At 38.7% G+C, this 12,078-nt stretch overlaps 1 protein-coding gene across 1 annotated transcript in view; it reads right to left on the bottom strand.

Annotated features, from left to right (window-relative positions):
- Positions 1-12,078, bottom strand: part of SLC7A2 (solute carrier family 7 member 2) — a 53,537-nt gene that overhangs the window by 27,848 nt on the left and 13,611 nt on the right. The window lies entirely within an intron of this gene.

Here is a 12,078-nt window from a genome sequence, read left to right as displayed (position 1 = left end):
TCTTCACATCATAACATCTCATCAGGATGCCACTTTCTACACTGGAACACCCCTGTCTGCTTACATACACAGTGAGAAGGTACCCCTCATTCATCCCCAGGGGACTCTTTTTAAGCATCCTGGATGACAAGAAAAGTGGGAGTGTAAAACTTTGACATGAAATCTAAGTCTTCCCAGCTTTCACATTTGCTGCCCTTGTAAAAAACAATTTGACTTTGAAGTGTGCTGAGCCCTTTGAGCATCACTTTGCAACACTTTGAAACCTGAATCCTAGAGCATAGCATGAAAACTGCTTTTGCTGAGTACATTTTAAAATATAACTAATTTGAAAAGTACTGCTGTAGTAAGAAACAAGAGAGAGGAGCCTCTATTTACAGTGTGGTTAGAGACCATTCTGCTGAACTGGGGTAGACACACCGTATAGCTTCTTCTACTTTATATGGCTTGAAATGTAAAAAATTTAATTCAGTCTAATGCTGAAGACTGGAATTAGAATAGTCCAAATATTCCTGTGACACGATCAATAAATAATCCCCAGTTTCTTAAAAATTAGCTTCCAGAATAAACTAAACTCCAATGGATAATATACAGCTGTATTTTTATTACTTTCAATGGCAGACAACCCCGCCCCAAACAAGCAGTAGAATTTCCAGTCAACATTATTCACAGTATATTGTTTCTCTTAAAACGCTTGTCTTTCAGTATCTTTTTGTTCAGAGAACATTAAAAAGATGCTAAAAGGCATAGGGACGAAAGCCCCAGTGATGTCAGTGCTCCTGCTTCCCCTCATGCAGAGCAAATCCCTGCTAAATACAAATGGTGTCTCCTGCCTAGTTAAGCCTTGCCCGCTTCTGAAGTTAAGGGAATCTCCTTGTTCTTATAACTCTGCTTTCCAGCAGTTGCATGGTACCATCTCCACTGTAGATGTCAGACCTAATTGCCAGGAGCTCATTATCAACCCCATTCTCTTATCTCCCTCTTTAAATTTTAGCCTTGGAAACATCCAGTCAGAACACAAAAACAAGTTATGATTGAGGTTTAAGCCACTAATCAGTTTTCTTGGGTGAAAATAGAAAGAAACACCTATTAAACAGCATCATTCTCACCCATTACAGTATCTAGGCATTTATTTCCCAATGTTTCAGCCTCTAGGAAGTCCACTAATAACTTGGTAATTATTTGTGTGGATTATAGTTAACAACCTCAAGGCTAGTGCTGAATCATTTCCAACTACGTAGATCCATTAGAAACTGTTGTTAATGCATAAATTAATTTATAAGTAATGGGAAAACATTCCTCCTTAAAATAAATAAATAAATAAATAAATAAATAAATAAATAAATAAATAAATACTGGCTTTCCAGTAGGCTCCTGCTGGGCTAGTGCTGATGCACTGCACTGGGCAATGAATTTCTGCCACACCTAGGGCTGGAACCACTCTCTGGCATATCACCGCCACACCTAGGGCTGGAACCACTCTCTGGCATATCACCACATGTAAATAGTTCCCAAGTGGCTTTATTAATAAAAGACAAAAAAAAAAAAAAAAAAAAAAAGAGAGAGAGAGAGAGAGAGAGAGAAAACTACTGCCCACTACTTCCTAAATGTGGCCATAGATGTGGTAGTGAGAGAACGGGCCCAAATTTAAGCAGGGGAACTGGAATTCTTTATTTCCAAGAAGGTGGAACAAGCTGAAGGAAGTAGTTTAATTTCAAATTTGCATTCTAATAGACTTATTAATTCCCTATAATCATAGTTCTTGCTATAGCATCCAGGAAACACCTATAAAATCTCTTATGGACATTTTATGCACTGTTTGAATTTGTAGATACACACATTTCAAAACCTCTTGCACTGCACAGAATTAGCATAGACCTGTCAAGGGCATGTTGTCATATTCACAGAGCAAGACAAACAGTTCTTGGTATTAAATACACAAACCTGGTCAGACTGAGGCCAACAGCAAAACTGCAAGTTATATCGTTGGGGTCAGGATTTGATTCAAAATAAGGACTTTGAATTAGGAAACAGAAGGAAGTAGATAGTAACTACAGAAAGGACTAACCCTTACTCCACCAACAGTTCACAACCACAGCATGACACAACATTGCTCACACTTTTCCACAAGAAGTATTTTAGGGATGTTGACTGTCCCCAGACAAGCTGCAGTATACCCACACAGCTTCTGCATGGGAAGACCACAGGCTTTGGAGCAAACCAGAAGCTAATTTACCTGCCAGTGTAGACGAACCCTAAGGATACTACAAGTACAGAATTCTCTAATAATTCCCTAACTTCCTATAGTATTCTGAACAGTCTATACATGTACGTGTCTTATGCAGGGAGCAACCCCAAACAAAAACTCTTCCAGTTTGGCTCCCAGTTTGTTTCTAGTTACAAATCCAACAGTGTCCTGACCAACATTACTTTATAGCTTCAGTTTTGGCTTTAGAGAGCTTTGGTTTTGGCATTTTCAGCTCCTTAGCAACTACATCGTACTTGGACAAGGCACTAGATTAATCCAACAGTTCTCTGACTCCAGGGATTTTTGCAGCTCATTCTTGCCATAAAGAATTTGATCAGAAATTCTCTTCTTGCTATGAAACAGCTGACCACATTAGAAAGGACGACCTGTAAGAGAGAACTATTTTATGTGTTTTATTTTGCTACAGAAGGTTCCTTTAAGGCTTTCTCTTCTCTTGTCAAAAGAGTACGAAGATATTGACAGAGATTTATTCAGAACTTTATGCCCAGGGAATTGAAAAAAAAAATTACATTCATTTGCAAAAAGAAACTCTTGCACAGACTAAACCAAAATACTGTTGGAGCCCAAATGACAAACGGTCTGATTAAAAGCTGCTCTGCTGTTGTCTCTGACTTGTCTCACAGCTCCAGGCCAAAAAGGCATGCCGTTTTACATAACCAGAGGCGTTAGCTCTGCAAAAGCGTATCCACGTGCTTGTCCATATGGCTACCCATATTGTGTGGAAGTTAAACATGAACAAAAGTGCTGGCAGGACCGGGATCTAAGTGAACCATTACAATTCCTCGAACAGAAATCTAAAATAGAGCCTGCTGCTTCGCCTTGGAAGTCAGGACTTTGCAGCCAACTGTAACAAAGGTAACTTAACATCCAAAAGAAAAAAAGGAAAACACGAGATGGTTTGTACAACTTGTGTAACTCCAACAGGATTTGGAAAGATGTATTAGCATTTGTAAAAGGATTCATGCAGTGCCAGCAGGAATCTTTTCTGTGTTGAGATAAATAAAGTAATGAGTGTCTTGATGTAATCTGCTAGAATGATCCCATATGTAGGCATTCAAGTCTCTTAGTCAGGTATCTACACAGACACTTGTTTCCATTGGATGCCTTAAGATCCTTGAGAGCAAAAATATTTTAAAACGTAAAATATTAAAAGATTTATTATTTTGAAATTCACTGAAGTATCTGGAGTATTAATTCATACAAATTTTAAACATGCTAGATCAATGTCCCAGAAACTTCTGCAATGCTAGTAGTGGCTCTGAGAGCTGGGAGCTCTCAGAGAACTTGGGAGAAAAAATGGCTTCACTCCAAGACACAGCAGAGACAGCTGCTTTAACTGCAATGAGTCAAAACTAATGAAGTTCTAAAAGCAGAGGAACAAACTGCAAGCTAAAGTACTGTCTAGAGTATAAGAGAACTAGTTATGTATTCTTTCAGCACACAGGTTTTTGATTTTTTATTGCATGTAAGACCATGTATCATTAAGAGGGCTCATTTCTGCATATGAAAGAGATCTGTTGATGAGGGCAAATAGGTCTGGCAAGGAATTTTCTGACTATAAAACCGGAAAAATCCATTCACTGAAGCCAAATATTCCCATAAGAACAAACCAGATTCAACAGAACACAAAATTTAGAAAAAAATAGTCCAATTAACTATCTGTGAGGATATGCATAGCTCCCACATCTGAATATTCTTCATAGCGTTAAGAAAAATGAATCTGTATTTACATATGAAAATAAAAGCCCAGCTTCCCCCCCCCCCCCAAAAAAAAAAAAAAAAAAAAAAAAAATTCAATCTATGTGCTAATCTACATAAAACAATCATAAATATGTGAGGGGAAAAAGAATCTTTACAAAACTCAATGATAAATTAGACTAACCCTATAACGTTGTGATAGCATTGTTTCTGAAGAAACTAAATTACAATTCCACAGTCTTTAAAGGCTTCCTATTTATTACAATACATTTACTTCAGGTTGCTTCTCATAGTTTAAGCAGCCTCCTGAAATTACTTCCTGCAGAATGTGGTACAGATTAAAATAAGTTATCCCTTGCCAACTCTCTCAACTTTTTGTTTAATAATTCTCTTTCACTTTGTACTTAGAAAGCAAAATACCTCAAATCTTGACCTTCCATACGAGAAATGTAACACATCCTGTTGAATATATTATTAGACTAATACAGGCAGGAAGAATAGATCTGCTAAACTGCACTTCATGTGTAACAACACAGAGGGCTACATTAGGCACAAATTCCTACTAGCTATTTTGACCCAGGAATGAGTCATTTAACCTAATATTAAGCACGTCCCAAGCTACTACCAGCTATCATCTGCTGATCTCCCAATATTCCCAAAGGGGCTACAAGAACTGTTTGCAGTGCTGACTCATAGAGCAGTCCCCAAGTCTAAAATCAGTTTTGGAGAAGCCTTGAAGAAGGAATGTATCTATTTAAAGCCATGCTCTCTGAAAAAGAAATAAATAAAATAAATCCACACACGCTTTCTGGCCTGAATCCACACCTTGAGTTGAGCGCAAATACAAATAGGGAACTTAGATAGAAAAGCTTGTAACATATACAAAGAAGAGCAAGAAAACCAACGCTGCAACTAACACTCAATCCGTAAGTGAAAGTAAAGCCGTGCTTTGCCAGAGCTGAAATCAACACGTCTGACATCTCCTTGGGGGCTGGGAAAGGAGCACCAGAGGTGGCTTCACACGGTGCCTTGGGAAAGGGCCCGAACAAGGCCCCACACGGCCTACGACACACAAACTTGTGTGAGTTTCTTCAACATGGAAGAAACAGTTGTTTCTTCAACATGGAAGAAAGCAGGGCTTCTTTCAGCCTCAACCAAACACACCCAGGTCCCAACCTTAAACATCCAGCCCCTGCCTGTCTTGCCTCCCACTTACCACAATATTGCTCTTGAGCTCCTGCTAGGGGCATATCCTACGTGTAGTAGATTAAACCTCTGCTAACAAGCCTCTAGTGACTTCTCTAAGACCCTACAGAGAATGTTTCTCTAGCACACATGCAAGAAAGATCTACCAAAAAAAAAAAAAAAAAAAAAAAATTAAGGCATTGTACTTTTTTTTTTTTTTTTTTTTTTTTTTAAGATGTTAGCTATTGAATAACATCGTAGGCTGCTTTTCCACAAGGCTGATGGAACTCACGTCATCTCCAACCGAAGCAAAGAAACTTAAAAAAAAAATCCATTTATGACACCAGTCCAAGACAGATGTTTGACAGATGCCAAATATGTGGAAACATACTAATGTGCATGCATACTTGCTTCTTATGGCAATTTAAGTAGGTAATAAGCACATTTTATAACAATTATCCTGACCTATGTAAATGCAAAGGCTATTCTAAATTGCACTTATATCTCAAAACTTAAAAAAAAATTACTAAAAAAAAAAGTTTGTTTTTTTTTTAAAGCTTTTACCTAAACAGTGGGGCTCTGAGTTATTTATTATGAAGAGTTATGTCATTATTTACAAATTAAATATTATATCATTTTATTATCATGTATTATTTATTATTAAGTGTTACATCATTACTTACAAAATGAGTACTTTCTTTAATTGTTTTAAATACATTTCCTTCACAGTTTTTTTTAAGGTTGTCTTTTTCTAATTATCAATTTATTATCTGAATTAACCAGCTCAATATTCTTCTGTAATATATCATCATATGTATGTGTATATATATATATGTATATTTATATATAAACAACTGTAATACATAATCTTTTTCTCAGTTTATTTGGATTTTTGGTTGTTGGGGGAATATTTAGGTTTTATTTTAAGCCCTTTCAATTAGAAAGGCTGAAAGTATCAGCTTTTCCTGTATCAAAGTGGGAAAGCTCCACTATTACCACCTTGAAAGAACATTTGGTTTTCTTATTAAAAAAAAAAAGTTTGGAAAATTTCTATTAGCTCCATTTCCACTTCATTCCAGAGGTATGCCATTAACAATAATTTTCCATGATGGAAAATGCCTGAAAAAAATGATATGCAGCTTTCTGTTTTTATTTACTGTTTTTAATCAGTAACAGGGCTTTACCTCTTACCCCATAGTTACTAAGTTTCCATTACATCCTCTTGTGCAAGACATTAGCAAAAGCCTAAATCAGATCAATTCCATCTATTTTGTCCTCTTCAAAACCAGCCAAAAATAAAATAAATAAATAAATAAAATAAAGCCTTGCCAAACCAGTAGAGCTGTACATGCAAATACAATCCTTGATTTTGTTTTCTGGTCTAATACAAAGATATGAGTAATGACTTAAGGATAAAATCAAATCCCTAACCTTTCCCTGCTGAAAACTGTACTGATTTGAACAAAAGCTGCTGATTTGCTAGAAGGGGCTTTGCCACTAATTTTAAAGTAGAAATCGTGAGAGCCTTTCCATGTGCTTAAACTCCTGAGGCGGCTGCTGAAATTGGTATAAAGACTACTTACTTTTTAGAAAGGTTTGGGCTGTGTGCTCCTGTGCACTCCACAGGGCAACCTCAATGGAAAGAGCTCAACAGCACAAAAAGAAGCATCACTGTGTGGTGTAACAATGGAAATTAAGTGAAGAACTAATGATTCATGCTTCATTTCCCTCCTTCCTTCCCATCTCAAATTTTACTGAAATTTCAGTTTTATTGAAAATTATTTAAAATAATTCAATTATATATATATATATATATATATTTTTTTTTTTCCTGTGGGGGCCAAAGAAGGGAGACAAGAGAATGAGGGAGAGAGAAAGGGTGAATCTATCTCATTTAAAACTAAAGGAATTCATAGATTATACTGGAAATGGCTTTGCTTCCAAAAGCGTCATGGAAGGAAATAAATTCCTATCTCACTTGCTTCTATATGCCTTTTTATGGGATACAGAAAAGATGTCATTTTAAAGGGATTACAAAATGCCCTCAGTACCAGATTTAGCCACTTGCAACCAATTTTGAAGCATTTTTAGAGTAACAACCCCTTCTCTGAAAGCCTAAAATGCATAGCAACTATGACCGCTTACTTTCAGTGCAATTATTTTCAGAGATTAAATCAACCATTGCAGAAATTATTTCCCAGAAACATCTTTATCAACCTCCTTGTTAGCTTTCCTGTTGAAAAAAATAAATAAATGAATAAATAAGAAGTGATATAAGAATGAGTAATAGTCTTTCAATAAAACATTATTTGAAGTATGTATCTGATGCCACTAGGTAACTAAATCAAGGTGCCAGCACGTTCTTAGCATGGAACACCTGAAATGAAAATAATCTGCCAATTATAGCAGGTGCTAAAAGCCAAGTTTGCTTTCTCTTGCTTACAGAAATCTAAAAATGAGATTCACACACTGCTTATTTTCTGTATTTCATTTACCTTAAGTCTCAGGCAGTAAAAACTCAAGAGATTCTTATACAAAGGCTTTGACAAATCTCCTTTGCAATCAAATACTGCTCTGAAACAAAGTATTTAAAGTAGGATCCATCTCTGGATTGGTAAGAACTTTAAAAAATAAATCAGAGAAATATATTGATTCCATTCCCTGAAAATGGCATGCCTAACACCATGAACGTGCCTCACAGCAATGGTAGCTGTCTCCCACAGCAGACAGAACCAGTGCGTTAGGCACACTGCTGTCATTTATTTTAGGTTTATAGATGAGAACAACACAAAACAACATGAACAAGAACAGTTAGTTCACATGACATAAACAAACTCCTTCTACGAGGTTTAATCCTAGGAGGGTTAAACAACACTGTCACTGAGGTACCCCCCAGCATTCCCTGGGGCACTTTTTGCACCTTGCAGCATCAAACAGCCCTTCTTTCCAATATGAAATCCCCCAAATGAAAAGTCACTGTGAAGAAGTCCCTACAGCTACCCTTTCGCAGAGCATTACCCTTTGACATTAAATGCAGAGAGTCCAGCCAGCCGGTCTGAATGTACACTGTGCATGTCCACATCATATAAAACCTAACATCTAAAATTATTTATAACTGAGGCAACTAATGCCAGAGAGTTCCCTCTTCATTCTTGGCTTTAAATAGCACCACTACATTTAATGCACCAGGAACAGCACTTGAAGAGCATTATAACCTTCAGCTGAGAAATCTTCAGAAAAAGCTTTCAATTTCATCACATTTCTCAATCAAGTCAATAAGCAGCTCAGCTGCATGTAATACCTCATGCTAAAACGTGACCAAGACTTTAAAAGGCAACAAAAATCAACACTGACCTTGCAAGTCATGCTCTGGGATCTTGACCACAGATATCCAGGAGGTTGAGCAATGGTTATGGGAAGTGACCCCATGTTAGCCTGACCGTGCGCTGCAGCTTTCCAGGCAGCTTGCACTTGCGCAGCCCAAAGGGCTCCATTCTGCCACACAAGGCACCACTGCAGGTAGCAAGGCTCTGCTCAGCATCTTCAAAAGATACATGTAAAACCCTTTGTGAGCTTTCCTCAAGAAAAGAGGTAGGGTTCTCCATTCCTTCGTGTCTTAATCAACTCGCAGCCATGCACGGGAGTTGCATAACCATGGCGAAGGCTGCCACCTCGCAGAGCTACGCAGGTCTGATTGACTGCACCGAGCCTGAAATGTTGGCATGTCTGCCTGAAGAAACCAGATCTTCACTCCTGGTACAAAGCCAGAGCAAGTGCAGCAATAGCAGTAGACATTCTAGCAGGGAGTAAAAAACATGTAAGACAGCACAAATATAGGGTCATAAAGTGATGAATATTCTGAAAATATTACCTGGCACATGGAATCACACAAACTTCTCAGGCAATGCCCTACACGTGTGTGTGCACATGTTGTCTCAAACCAGACAGCATGATGGTTCTCCACTTGCAATTTTATTTTCAATATGAATTGTCTGGAGGGCATTAGAAGAGCTAGCAGCTTAGCAGTTCAGCAATTTGTTCCAGGAGGCTGTTCTGCTCATAAAAATTAAAGGTCATATGAACATTCAGTTGCATTTAGTGTACCTATGAAGATACTTCACTGGCTACCGAACAACACGGAGGAACAAACTCGATGAATGCTGCTTGCACTAAAATAGTGATGCACTAGTTAAAGTGAATTATTCACAACTGTGTTTTCAGGACAATCTGGATCACACAGCACCTGGGAAGTGGCTGGGACAGCCCATCTCCTCTCTCAGACAGAGATCTGGTGAAAGCCAGTTCTCAGTTTTGTTCTGTTGAGCCAATGGAAAGCCCTATAAACTTATGATTCTTAGTTGTACCCTCAGTGAACACAGACCATCGATGAACCCTCAATACGTTTCTGACCGAGAATCACACAGGTAATCATGAATTCCCCCAAATTCCTCCTCTAACCAAGAAACACAGAACGTTAGCAACAGAGAACATCAAGCATATTGAGTTACCAAACTATCATATTTGTTCTTTAGCTAAACAGTCCCCTTTCATTTCTTTTATCATGTATTAATTTAAGTGCAACAAGATACTTCTCCCCTTATTTGTTCCTAAATTCAAATTTTTTTTTCTAAACGTATACAAAAATTAGCCTCATCTCCAGCCACACTGTGAATTAATTGCAGAACAAATTCCATAACACTAGATCTTAATCCAGCCAATTCTGCTTACTTAAAAACCACCCTAAACCCACAAGTCAGGCCCCCAGAACTCGAGGCACTGCAAACAATTTGACTGGTTATCACCAAAGAGATTTCTTCAATCCTTCCCAGAGTTTTGTACATGCGTTTCTGTGTGAATGCTGACCACAGTACTTCTTGGGTTGCTTTTCAGTGTCTACTATCCAAAAGGATGGCTTAATTCTGGGTGGCCTTCATTGTTATTATGGCTGGATCATAATTTTGGAATAATTTTGTCCTCCTCCCTCACTTTCTCACGAGCTCTGGTGGCGATGGCAGCAACTTGAGTTCAAAGTGCCTGTCTGTGTAGAAGCAGAATTTGGCCACAAACCTTTCCTTACTTGTCCCAGGAGGAAGAGGTGGTCAGAACAAATCTAAAAATCAGCCATATCCAGAAAACAGGTTGCTATTTGGTCACAGAATCACAGAATCACAGAATTTCCTAGGTTGGAAGAGACCTCAAGGTCATCGAGTCCAACCTCCAACCTAACGCTAACAGCCCTCCACTAAACCATATCCCTAAGCTCTACATCTAAACGTCTTTTGAAGACTTCCAGGGATGGTGACTCCACCACTTCCCTGGGCAGCCTGTTCCAGTGCCTCACAACCCTTTCAGTGAAAAAGTTCTTCCTAACATCTAACCTAAAACTCCCCTGGCTCAACTTAAACCCATTCCCCCTCGTCCTGTCACGTGGGAGAACAGGCCAACCCCCACCTCGCTACAGCCTCCCTTGAGGTACCTAAAAAGAGCGATAAGGTCACCCCTGAGCCTCCTCTTCTCCAGGCTGAACAAGCCCAGCTCCCTCAGCCGCTCCTCGTAGGACTTGTTCTCCAGGCCCCTCACCAGCTTCGTCGCCCTTCTCTGCACCCGCTCAAGCACCTCCATGTCCTTCTTGTAGCGAGGGGCCCAAAACTGAACACAGTACTCGAGGTGCGGCCTCACCAGAGCTGAGTACAGGGGGACGATCACCTCCCTAGCCCTGCTGGTCACGCTGTTCCTAATACAAGCCAGGATGCCGTTGGCCTTCTTGGCCACCTGAGCACACTGCTGGCTCATATTCAGCCGACTGTCAACCATCTCTAGGAAATTACAGGAAAACATCCTGTGTTTTTTGGTGCCTGTCACATATAGTTTTAAAAATCTTTCCTTCTATGTACAGGACAATTTCCCACCAAGAGCAAAAGGCAAAAAATCAACCTTAAAGTTATGAGCCACCTGGAATTAATTGGCATTGTCTGATTTTGGCAGACATTTCCCTAAAAAACCCTCCTCTCTATTCCCAAAGCCAGCAGGTACAAAATTTTAAAACAGATGACAAAACTAATGAAATCTGATACTTTGCAGATACTTACAGAAACCTGTCACAGGAAACCCGCTTGCTGCACGTTTGCACTTACTTTTCCTCTGAATGACAGTAGAGGATTTACCTCCTCAAGTGGAACTCTCCAGCAGCACCACTAGTCACTCTGATGATCCTTAAAGATGCACACTAAGTATGAAAATGAAAAGCGGTGTTCTTCTAACTATACAGCATGAATACATGTGGTGTGGTTTTTTTTTAATATTTCGAGGCAACTTATTCTACCTGTCAGGTATAGGTGAATATTAACTTGGTAATGTTCTAAGCAGAAGAGCTAAAAGTTCACAAGGCTACATAAATACATTGCATACTCTCTACATTACATACTCTGAAATTCCTTACAATCAAACAGAGAAATTAAAAAACAAACAAACAAACAACAACAACAAAAAAACACCTCCATAGCAATGGAATTGTTTCATTATCTTCAAAACAGTCCTTAAAAAGATGGGTTTTCTAACGGGAATTACAAAATCCACCACAACTGCAGACAACTACGGAAAAGCCAGGACTAATTATACTACTTCTAAAAGGATGTTTTGGGGCAGGCAACGGCAAGTGGGTGAAATTGTCTGGAGCTCAGAATTTACTCTTGAAGGACATCTGTGGGCTCAGCACTGGATGGCAATGTTTCATAGAGAACTGGTGATAATTATTAAACCAAAACATGGGAAAAAGAGAAATATGAAGTAGAGTTACTGAGCTCAGAGATCAAACAGGTCAAAGACAGTCCTTCAGAATAACAACTCCACTGCTTATTATTTTGTTTTGGAATATATCTTTACTCTCTGCTGTGACAGGTGTATGTGTGACATTATAAATTTTGTCTTGA

This window comes from Aythya marila (assembly GCF_965140915.1).
Source record: "Aythya marila genome assembly, chromosome: 4".
NCBI lineage: Eukaryota > Metazoa > Chordata > Aves > Anseriformes > Anatidae > Aythya > Aythya marila.
This window is presented reverse-complemented; position numbering and strand designations above follow the sequence as displayed.